The sequence below is a fragment of the Sciurus vulgaris genome (assembly GCF_902686455.1).
Source record: "Sciurus vulgaris genome assembly, chromosome: 1".
Lineage (NCBI taxonomy): Eukaryota > Metazoa > Chordata > Mammalia > Rodentia > Sciuridae > Sciurus > Sciurus vulgaris.
Window position 1 is genome coordinate 133,943,287 of NC_136461.1, and position 11,823 is coordinate 133,955,109.

Genomic DNA, 11,823 nt, shown 5'->3' on the forward strand with positions numbered 1-11,823 from the left:
CTTATTGCATCTCAAATTATAACTATTTTGAGAAAGGAGAATGGATTCATATGGAAGTGATGGAAATTATGCAGTTCTGGAGAATGTATGTATTAGGATCTAAAAAGGTGTATACCCTCTGATCTAATTCTACCCACAAGACTATCTTTACCAAAGAATCAGGTGTTGTTTGTTGCCTACAGGAAGAGAAACTAGGTCATGGAAATCATGGCTGGGAAAGAGCTTCTCACTCCATTAAATCATGGAATGTATTACCTTTTCAGGAAATAAGTATATTAATAATGTTGATCATTAATTTCTAAGAAGCATGTACATATGGCGTAACTCCCTATTTATAAAATCATGTTTTTTAATGGACAATACTCTCATAAAATATGATTTTAAAGACATAGTACAAGACTAAATATATGCTATGACCCATTTTTTTACATGAAAATTTTACTTAAAGGCATTGAAAACACTGAAAATGATTCAATAAATGTCTTATTGTTAAGTAGTGGAATTTTGGTTGATTTTAATATTTTTCCTTGGAATGTTTTTGCATTGTGCAAAATATCTATTGTATACATATTTTTGTCATAATAAAAATGTTTCTGAGAACACACATGCACAGAAGTTTGTTTTAGATGGTGGACTGCATACACATTTTTATCCTATTTTCTTCTAAAATTCCATTGAAATGAACAAGAAGATATAAAAATGTGAATAAAAGCACAGTAGAGCTAAGAGAAAAAAAAGAAAGACAAAGGAACTACCAGTGAGGATTAACTAGAGGTTGGTAAGCAGATGAAACCAGAGCAAAAGATATTGAAAGCTGAAACACACCCAGAGAAGGCATTGCAAAACTGAGTCATTCTTCCCAAAAGTAAAACAAAGGAACTCCACGTCAGTAAACAAAACAAAGAATAGAAATGGGAAATAGGGAACTCAGATGAAATAAACAGTGTTAGCAAAAACACCCAAAGTATAAAAGCATTGAAATAAAATATAGAGCATTGTTTTTATTATTTGGGGATAGGCAAGACAAAAACCCAGAAAACAAATTATTGATGTGACTATACAAGACTTGTAAATCCTTGTACAACAGGAAAATATCATCACAGTAAAATGATACAAGACTAACAGAAAATATTTTTGTGTAAGGAATTAACTGTTGGTAGCTATTCATAATATGGCATTTCTATGAAGCAGTTGGAAGAATACTAGGAAAAGTAGATAAAGAAATGCACAGGCAATTCACAAACACGTATAAATAACTGAAAGTATCTGAGAAGATGCTAAATTTCCCTGATAGTCAGGAAAAGGCAATGTCCTTTCTTTTTTTTGTTCATCAATATCCATATATTAAAAGGTCAGACAAGAATCCAGGATTATTCTCATACCCTCCAATGTAGGAGTCAAAACTTATGTGTCTTTTATGAGACAGTAATCAGGCAGTAGCTGTCATGTCTTTTGACTGTTATTTCATGTCTAGAAATCCATCCCAACTCGACACTTATGCAGAAAGCATTGTCGTTGAAGTTTGTTTGTAATAGCAAAACAGTAGAAACTGCTGAAACACGTATCTATTCTATTAGTCACGAAGTAGTCATAAAATAGTGTTTGGTGAAACTGACAAAAAGAATGACACTAGAATTGTACTTACTGGCTGGGAAATTTCTCCAGTGTGCAGCAAGGGGAAAAAAAGTAGAGAATCATACCATTAAAATTATGCTTATGATTATACTGTTGGTACTTGTGTGTCTGTATGTATATGCTCACATGTGTGATACAGGTGGAAAGGCACAGAAGATTGGATCAGGAGGATTATATACCAAAGTGATAATAGGTTACCTCTGGAGGAGAACAGAATCAAATGAGGAGAGTGACAGGTGGCTTCCCACGTGTTATGATTTGTTTCTGTATTGTTTCCTGCATTATTTACATGTGTCATGCATTATTTCATGATACTAAAACCAAATTAAAATTTTTTTTGTAGTTGTAGATGGGTAGCATGGCTTTATTTATTTATTTTTACGTGGTGCTAAGTATCAAACCCAGTGCCTCACAAGTGCTAGGCAAACACTCTGCCACTGAGCCATAGCCCCAGCCCCAAACCCAAAATTTTAAATATGTAAACTTTCTGTTTTAAAAAGACTCATTTTAGGTGTATATTGTCTTTGAGGATGACTTTGTGAAATAGTGGAGAACTTCCAGTCACCAAATGCTATATTCTAAATATATCGGTTTTAGTAAACTGTATTATTTCAGTAAAATTGTAAAATTCTAGAAGGACATTAGTAGTGTAAAGGGAGATTCATTTGTCCTATGACAAGAGGGAAAGAGCATTAGCTGGAACAGAATTATCAAACAGACATGTCCAACTCATGTGAAGGAGTAGCACAAATAATACATGTGAATAATTAATCTGCTATGGGAAGGAGCCGGGGAATATCTGTCCTGCTACCTTTTTGGGGAAAGTAATCATATACCAGACATGCAAACGTTTCAGAAAGCTAAGACTCAAGGAAGACAATAACATGCTAGGTTTGTGATTGAAATTCCCCGTGTATTCCATTTCTCAGAATGACTGGGCACAGAACCCAACATTCATTCCACCTCTTACCGAGAAGACAAAAGGGCGTGTTTTTATATGTTGGTTCTTGCTCTTCTACTCATTTCAAGATCATTATCACCAGTAACAAACTTTTTTTTTTTCCCTGAATATTTGTAGCATGAATGACATGGTGATAGATTTATGTAGATTTGATCTAGATTGTTATGCCAAGTTTAAGTCATGTTGGTAGATAATTCCAGTACACCCAGTGGGTGTCTCAAGGCTAAGATAATTTTTATCCTCTTTTCATTTTACCTTTCTTTTCTGGGATTTCTTTTCCCTTTGATCAGTGGAAATACTACTAATAAAGGCTATTAAGTGTTCGTATTACTGTAGAAAAATCATTGATGGATATGTCACCAGGGAGCAAGACAATCTGTCTGTCTGTCTTTCTCTGGTACTGGGGATTGAACCCAGGGGCACTTTACCAGTGAGCTGCAACCCCAGCCCTTTTAAAAATTTTATTTTGAGGCAGGGTCTTAAGTTGTATAGGCTGGCCTCAAATTTGTAATCTTCTTGCTTTGTTCTCTTGAGTTTCTGATATTACAGGTGTGTGTCTGTAAATTTTGCAGAAGTATAATTTACATGCTGTAAAACTCACCCAATTTAAGTGTGTAGTATGGATTTTGGTAAATTTACATGCTTCTGCAATTGTGCACTAACACTATTCTTTTTCTAAACATTTACGTCACATCAATAATTTCTATTGGGAGCATTTTAAACTAAATATTTGGCTTAAATTCATTGGGGAATGGAGGTAACATAGGTGTTAGATTCTGGCTCCAAACATCTGCGATAACAAACTTGTGCTATTCTCCAAGGATTGTTTCTCCCATTTTAATTTTTCTCTGAAACCTAAGATGCTAAGTTTTAACTTGTCTTTCTTTAGGACCCTACCCAATCCTTTCCTCCTACTTCCCAGTTCAGTCCTCTCACAGTGCAACATTTGTAAGATGCTGGCTTCATGTGGATGTTTTCCAGTCCATCCTCTTGGCTTTTACAGATTGCTGAGATTTGAATGTGTCTCCTAAAAGCTCATGTGTTGGAAAATTAATCCCAAAATTTACATCTCAATGGTATGTGGAGGTGTGGCCTTTGGGAAATAGTTCAGTGGAGTCATGAAAGTGGGGCCCCGTGATGGGGGTAGTGGCTTAATAAGAGGAAGAGAGACCAGACCACATGCTCCTTTGCTCTTGTCATGTCATGACCTCTGCCATGTTACCATGCAGCAGGAAGGCCCTCACCAGCTACTACAACCATGTTCTTAGACTTTCCAGCCTCCAAAACTGCAAGAAAAAAATTCTTTTCTGTATAATTTACCCAGTCTGTGGTATTTGTTATAGCAGCAGAAAGTGGACCGAGACTCAGTCTTCATATTTTTGTCTCTTTTTCTCATATGAACGCCTAGGAGAGCCATTTCATCCCCCTCTACCAATTCCTGACAAACCCAGCACAAGATAGGCTTAACTATCATGATTTTAGCCTTCATATTATTGAGGGTGTGGATCTTACTTCTTTTCCTAAAAGTTCAGTCAATTATATTAAAAGATTTAAAAAAATCTATAATTTCTAAATCTAATATTTGAAGACATTCTCTGAACATCTAGTCATTCATATAACAGGAAATGGCAATCATCATATTTTTTCTTGTAAACACTTTCTTTGAGTTTGAAAATAATATTAAGAATATTCCAGGGGCTGGGGATATAGCTCAGTTGGTAGAATGCTTGCCTCCCAAGCACAAGGCCCTGGGTTCAATCCCCAGCACCACAAAAATAAATAAATAAATAAAAAGACTATTCCAGGAGCCTCCAGGATTGTGCATGGAAGGCAGCTATACCCCCAATGTACAAGTTGGGTGCATGTGCAGATTCCAAGAAGGTATGCAGAATGGAATAATTTTAAGGGAATTGATTTAGAGGTCTTTAAACCACATGTGCTCTTTGCTAAAATGGATCTGCCTGAGAATGGCCTGTGGTCTGTCCTCAGTCACCTGGTTCTCCTGTTTTACCTCTCTTCATAATGGACCTTGTCCTATTGCACAAATTATGGGAATATTTCTCACCCTTTCTGAATCCTACACTGGGATAGGAAAGCCTACTGGATGATAATTGGCTAATTCAAAGATGGACGTATCTTGAGGAAGAGATTCATAAGGATGAAAGCAAAACCAACCACCATGCAAAATGCTCATGAGGGCATTGCCTTTTCTCATCCAGCTGGAAGACTCACACAATGCTTTGAACCTTCTCTGTCTACATTTAAAGGTAAAATATAGACATGAGATTATTGTGATAGCATATTAACATTAATTTTCAAATTAGAATCAGACTTTTTCTAACCATAAGTGTTTGCTTGCTTTGGCTTACTGGTTTGCTATTGAAGACTAGTGTTACCCCTTAAATTATATGGCAGACTTTCTCCATCAATTGAATGAATTAAGTATGTAGCTTCAGAGTTATGTTAAAAAATATACCTCAAGTATATTCAGTACACAGTGTACTGGAAATTGAATCTTTTTAATTACTTATATTCATGATTTTAAAAACTATAGGTATCACATTAAAAATGTGTGAGGTGATATGCCAGTTTTAGGGGTTATTCAAATTTGAAGACTGTCAACATGAATGGACCATTTTTACTTTCTGTGATGTTTTTGTCTTATCATTTTTATTGCTTTTATAATTATTGTTTTAGCATTTTATCATTTTGTAATTTTAGTAATGGATTTTGGAATTTATAACTTAATTTGTTAGACTTTAAAACCTATTTCATCTAACAGGAAACTATGGAGTAAAATAATCAGAAACAGTCGTATCTCTATTGCAGTTATATGACTGGAAATTAGTTTTGAGTACAAAGAGTCCTTAGTGATTTAGTTGATCTACATTTAATGACATGTATAAAGTGCTCATTTTAGCATTATTTGTAATGGACCAAAGCTAGACCAACTATCTAGAGAATTTGTGGTGTATTCCTACAATGTAATACCATACAGTGATGAAAAGAAATGAATTATTGCTATATTCACTTTGGATAATTCTCACAAACAACTTTGTGCCAAAGCATGAGACACAAAAGCACATACTGTGTGATTCAACTTAGTAAGGTTCAAAATCAATGATACTAATTTATGTAATAAAAGTCAGAATGGTGGTTGCCTTTAGGGAGTCATGATAGAGAGGATACGAGGTTTCTAAGTTCTGCCCATGATCTCCATCTAGTCCTGGGTATACTTATTCACTAAGTAAGAAATAATCCAGCTGATATACAGCTGGATGCATGCATTTTTCTGAATAAATGTTCTATTTCAATTAGTTTAAAAAGTTTATTTAAAAACACTTTTTGTTTCTTGTGACCAAAAGCAAACCATGGTGACTATTTTGTATTAAGTATTTTTTGTTTTAGCAAATTTTTATTGCTGCTGGTAAAGGTGATATTCAAGTGAACATTTTGCCACTCCAAATATTATTTAGTCTTAGACTGCACATGATGCAACTTCTTTAGGCCACTAACCTTTTCTTTCTTTTTCTTTTCTTTTTTTTTTTTGCCGAGTTCCACTTTGTTAAGGATAAGGATTCTGGATGGTCTGCAGCCCTTCAGGCCACCATGCTTGCTTTCAGGCACACTATTATATAAGTCCATGCCAGACAAACACCTGTTAAACAGGTATAATTGTGTGTGAGATTATTATACAACAAGTTTTCACTTGAGCTCAGATTCTTGCAGCATCTTTCATTTCTGTCAGGATGGAGGAAGGATTTAATAATGCCAGGTCCATGGGGGGATTTTCAATTGCAACTTGGCAAGGGACCCTGTATACCTTCCATGTGGGCCCTTTGGAGTTCATCCTCTGGGGGCCAGCCATTGACTTCCAAGGACACACTCATGTGCAGTAGACCACACACTAGGCAGAGGCACAGGGTCCTGTTGTTGGAGATGTTATCCTTCCCCCTGGCACCGGGGGTTGGTTCCCTACTCCTGGTCTTCCATCACTCACTACCACAAGTCCTTCCACCTTCCCTGTTCATCCACATTGTGCTCACAGCAGAGTACCCCACGTGCATCAGGAATCTTCAGCGTCAAGACAGGCAATCTCTTGCTTTTAGCCTTAAGTGATTCTTCAGAAGCTTAACAGTAGACTCATGTTCTTGTGATAAAGTAATTCACAGAGAGTTTCCACATTTTCACATTTAAAATTATGACTTTCACACTTGTCACACCTTGGTCTTATGTTTAAAATGTGAAAAATGGCAGAGTAATAGCTCCTGGAGAAGCTCTTCTTTAGATTTGACACACAGGAAGGTCCATCCTCCCCAGAGTGATCATGCATACCCATCCCCTGCCAGGACCAGCAGCGGGTATACCTGACTTCTCTCCTGCACTGTGAGGTCTTCCGTTGTCCCTATCATGTGCCACTCCTGGGTGAGTTTGAAACCAGGCTTCTTCCTGAAGTATACCTTCCCTTGATCAGTGGGATCCCAGAATGGATGTTGTGTTAGTCAACTTTCCATCACTGCAACAAAATACTTGAGCTAATCAGAGCAGGGAAGATTCATTTTGGCTTCTCATTTCAGAGGTTTTCATGGTCATTAGGCTCTTTTGTTTTGGGGCGGGTGGTGAGGCAGAACATCATGGTGTGGAGCACATGTCAGAATAGAGTTTCCCAACTCATGGCAGCCAGGAAATGGAGAGGAGCAGCTGGGATCCTAATCCTTCAAGGGCAGCATTCCCAATAACCTATCTTTCTTCTACTAGGCCCCACCTATTAAGGGTTTTGCCACCTTTTAATAGTGCCACAGCCTGGTGATCATGCCTTTATCATATGGGTCTTTGGAAGGTCATTTAAGATCCAAACATAACAGATGGGGAAGAAGAGGAGAAGAGAGCCCTGACTTAACAATTGCATTGAACTCTGGCTTGGGAGAAACCCAGGAGGAAACTGAAATGCTGGCTTATGCTCAGAGGCTGACAGGCAGCACCATCATGTCAGAAACATGTCACCATCATTTGTCTGCTAATACATTTAATCTGTCAAAGGCACTTAGGGGATGTCCGTGTCCAGTGTAGAAACTGCAGATAAAGTGAAATTCACAAGTAGAAAACATCAGTAAGTGATGTAGTACAGTTTTTTGATGTTAGACATGGGAGATTTCAGAAATCAGTTAAAACCAGATGTTTTCTAACTGTGGTTTTGTGAAAGTAACTTGGGAGATGTGGAACCCTTGCACCAACTTTAATTTGACCAGTTCTGTTTTGCATGTTTTCTGTTCTGGATAATAGCAAGCATTAAGAGGTTAGCCTCTAGAATCCACCCGAGCTGGACAGCCTTGTGTTTGAGATCAAGTTTACCACTTATTGGCAGTATGATGTTTGGTAAGCTGTTACCTGATCTCTTTGAGCTTCAGTTTTCTAATCTGCAAAGTGTGCATAACAACACAAACCTATTCTGGTTGTTGTGAAAAATAAGCCATAGTAATGAAAAATCTTCAGAGTACACTTATTGAGTACTTACGATGTGCCAGGCACTTTTCTGTGTTCCTTTCATGTATTAATTTATGAGTTTTATTACAGATGAGCAACCTGAAGCACAAAGACAGTAACTTGTGCAGAGTTATGGTTAGTAAATCTTGGCATTAGTATTGCATTCCAAACAGGGTCACAATCTTAACAAAGAAGCTCTCTCTCCTCTTGCTGCAGGTAATAAAACATTGAGAGCTATAGTTTATTGAGTATTTACTATGTGTCAGGCATGGTGCTAAGACCTTTGCGTGGATTATTGTAAAGCAATTCCTATAGCAGTTGACTTGAGGCATGTTAGTATTCCCACTTTACAGGTAAGAAAACTGGGGCTTAGTGAACTTGGAGAAGTTTGCTTTGTTGGTAAGTAGGGAATTTATTCCACCACATGCTGATCTTTCTAGGAGATCCAGCATAGTGTGTGACACATAGGGGTGAGAGTGGCTTCAAGGACAAGTGAGGTTGCACAGGATCATCTACTCAAGGACCCCATGCTTTCTTTAAAGCTCTGCATTTAATGTCTAAAAACTCCTCATAATTTATTTATTTATTTTACAGTATTAGAGATTGAACCCAGAACCTTGCTCATGTTAGGCAAGCACTCTACCACTGAGCTATTTCCCTAGCCATCATAATTTATTTATTTATTTATTTGATTTTTTTTATTGTAAACAAATGGGATACATGTTGTTTCTCTGTTTGTACATGGCGTAAAGGCATACCATTTGTGTAATCATAAATTTACATAGGGTAATGTTGTTTGATTCATTCTGTTATTTTTTTCCCTTCCCCCAATCCCTCCCACCCCTCTTTTCCCTCCATACAGACCTTCCTTCCTCCATTCTTGCCCCCCTCCCTAACCCTAACTCTAACCCTAACACTAACCCCTCCCTCCCCCCATTATGTGTCCTCATCCACTTATTAGCAATCTCATTCGACCTTTGGTTTTTTGAGATTGGTTTATCTCATATAGCATGATATTCTCCAGTTTCATCCATTTGCCTGCAAATGCCATAATTTTATCATTCTTTATGGCTGAGTAATATTCCATTGTATATATATACCACAGTTTCTTTATCCATTCATCAATTGAAGGACATCTAGGTTGGTTCCACAATCTGGCTATTGTGAATTGAGCAGCTATGAACGTTGATGTGGCTGTATCTCTGTAGTATGCTGATTTTAAGTCCTTTGGGTATAGGCCAAGGAGTGGGATAGCTGGGTCAAATGGTGGTTCCATTCCAAGTTTTCTAAGGAATCTCCACACTGCTTTCCAGAGTGTTTGCACTAATTTGCAACCCCACCAGCAATGTATGAGTGTACCTTTCTCCCCACATCCTTGCCAACACCTGTTGTTGCTTGTATTCTTGATAATCGCCATTCTAATTGGGGTGAGATGGAATCTTAGGGTGGTTTTGATTTGCATTTCTCTTATTATTAGAGATGTTGAACATTTTTCCATATGTTTGTTGATTGCTTGTAGATCTTCTTCTGTGAAGTGTCTATTCATTTCCTTAGCCCATTTGTCGATTGGATTATTTGCATTCTTGGTGTAGAGTTTTTGAGTTCTTTATAGATTCTGGAGATTAGTGCTCTATCTGAAGTATGATTGGCAAAGATATTCTCCCACTCTGTAGCCTCTTTCTTCGCATTGCTGATAGTTTCCTTTACTGAGAGAAAGCTTTTTAGTTTGAATCTATCCCAGTTATTGATTCTTGCTTTTATTTCTTCTGCTATGGGAGTCCTGTTGAGGAAGTCTGGTCCTAAGCCGACATGTTGAAGATCTGGACCTACTTTTTCTTTTATAATTTGCAGGGTCTCTGGTCTGATTCCGAGGTCCTTAATCCATTTGGAGTTTAGTTTCGTGCATGGTGAGAGATATGGGTTTAGTTTCATTCTGTTGCATACGGATTTTCAATTCTCCCAGCACCATTTGTTGAAGAGATTATCTTTCCTCCATTGCGTATTTTTGGCACCTTTGTCTAGTATAAGAAAATTGTGTTTATTTGGGTTTGTGTCCATGTCCTCTATTTTGTACCATTGATCTACCTTTCTATTTTGGTACCAATACCATACTATTTTTGTTATTATTGCTTTGTAGTAGAGTTGAAGATCTGGTATTGCGATACCCCCTGCTTCACTCTTCCTGCTAAGTATTGCTTTAGCTATTCTGGGTTTTTTATTCTTCCAGATGAATTTCATAATTGCTTGCTCTATTTCTGCAAGGTATGTCATTGGGATTTTAATTGGAATTGCATTGAATCTGTATAGCACCTTAGGTAGTATGGCCATTTTGACAATATTAATTCTTCCTATCCAAGAACATGGAAGATCTTTCCATCTCCTAAGGTTTTCTTTAATTTCTTTCTTTAGTGTACTGTAGTTCTCATTGTAGAGGTCTTTCACCTCTTTTGTGAGATTGATTCCCAAGTATTTTATTTTTTTCGAGGCTATTGTGAATAGGGTAGTTTTCCTGATTGTTCTTTCCAAAGATTCATCACTTATGTATAAAAATGCTTTAGATTTATGTGCATTGATCTTATATCCCACTACTTTACTGAATTCACTTAGGAGTTCTAAGAGTTCTGGTGGAATTTCCTGGTTCCTCTAAGTATATAATCATATCATCAGCAAAAAGGAATAGTTTGAGTTCTTCTTTTCCTATTCATATCCCTTTAATTTCTTTGGTCTGTCTAATTGCTCTGGCTAGAGTTTCAAGGATGATATTGAATAGAAGTGGTGACAGAGGGCATCCCTGCCTTGTTCCAGTTTTTAGGAGGAATGCTTTCAGTTTTTCACCATTTAGAATGATATTAGCCATGGGCTTAGCATAAATGGCCTTTACAATGTTAAGGAATGTTCCCACTATCCCTATTTTTTCTAGTGTTTTGAGCATGAAGGGGTGCTGTATTTTATCAAATGCTTTTTCTGCATCTATTGAAATAATCATGTGATTCTTGACTTTAAGTCTATTGATATGGTGAATTACATTTATTGATTTCCTGATGTTGAACCAACCTTGCATCCCTGGGATGAAACCCACTTGATCATGGTGCACTATCTTTTTAATATATTTTTGTATGCGATTTGCTAAAATTTTGTTGAGAAGTTTTGCGTCGATGTTCATTAAGGATATTGGTCTGAAATTTTCTTTCCTTGATGAGTCTCTGTCTGGTTTAGGTATCAGTGTGATATTGGCTTCATAGAATGAGTTTGGGAGGGTTCCCTCCTCTTCTATTTTATGGAATACTTTGAGAAGTATTGGAATGAGCTCTTCTTTAAAGGTTTTGTAGAACTCGGCTGAGAACCCATCTGGTTCCGGACTTTTCTTTGTTGGTAGGCTTTTGATGACCTCTTCTATTTCATTACTTGAAATTGGTCTATTTAAATTGTGTATGTCCTCCTCGTTCAGTTTAGGCAATTCATATGTCTCTAGAAACCTGTTGATGTCTTCAAAATTTTCTATTTTGTTGGAGTATAGATTTTCAAAATAGCTTCTAATTATGTTTTGTATTTCAATCGTGTCTGTTGTGATAGTTCCTTGTTCATTCAGAATTTTAGTGATTTGGGTTTTCTCTCTTCTTCTCTTTGTTAGTGTGGCTAAGGGTTTATCAATTTTGTTTATTTTTTCAAAGAACCAACTATTTATTTTGTCAATTTTTTGTATTGTTTCTTTTCTTTCAATTTTGTTGATTTCAACTCAGAGT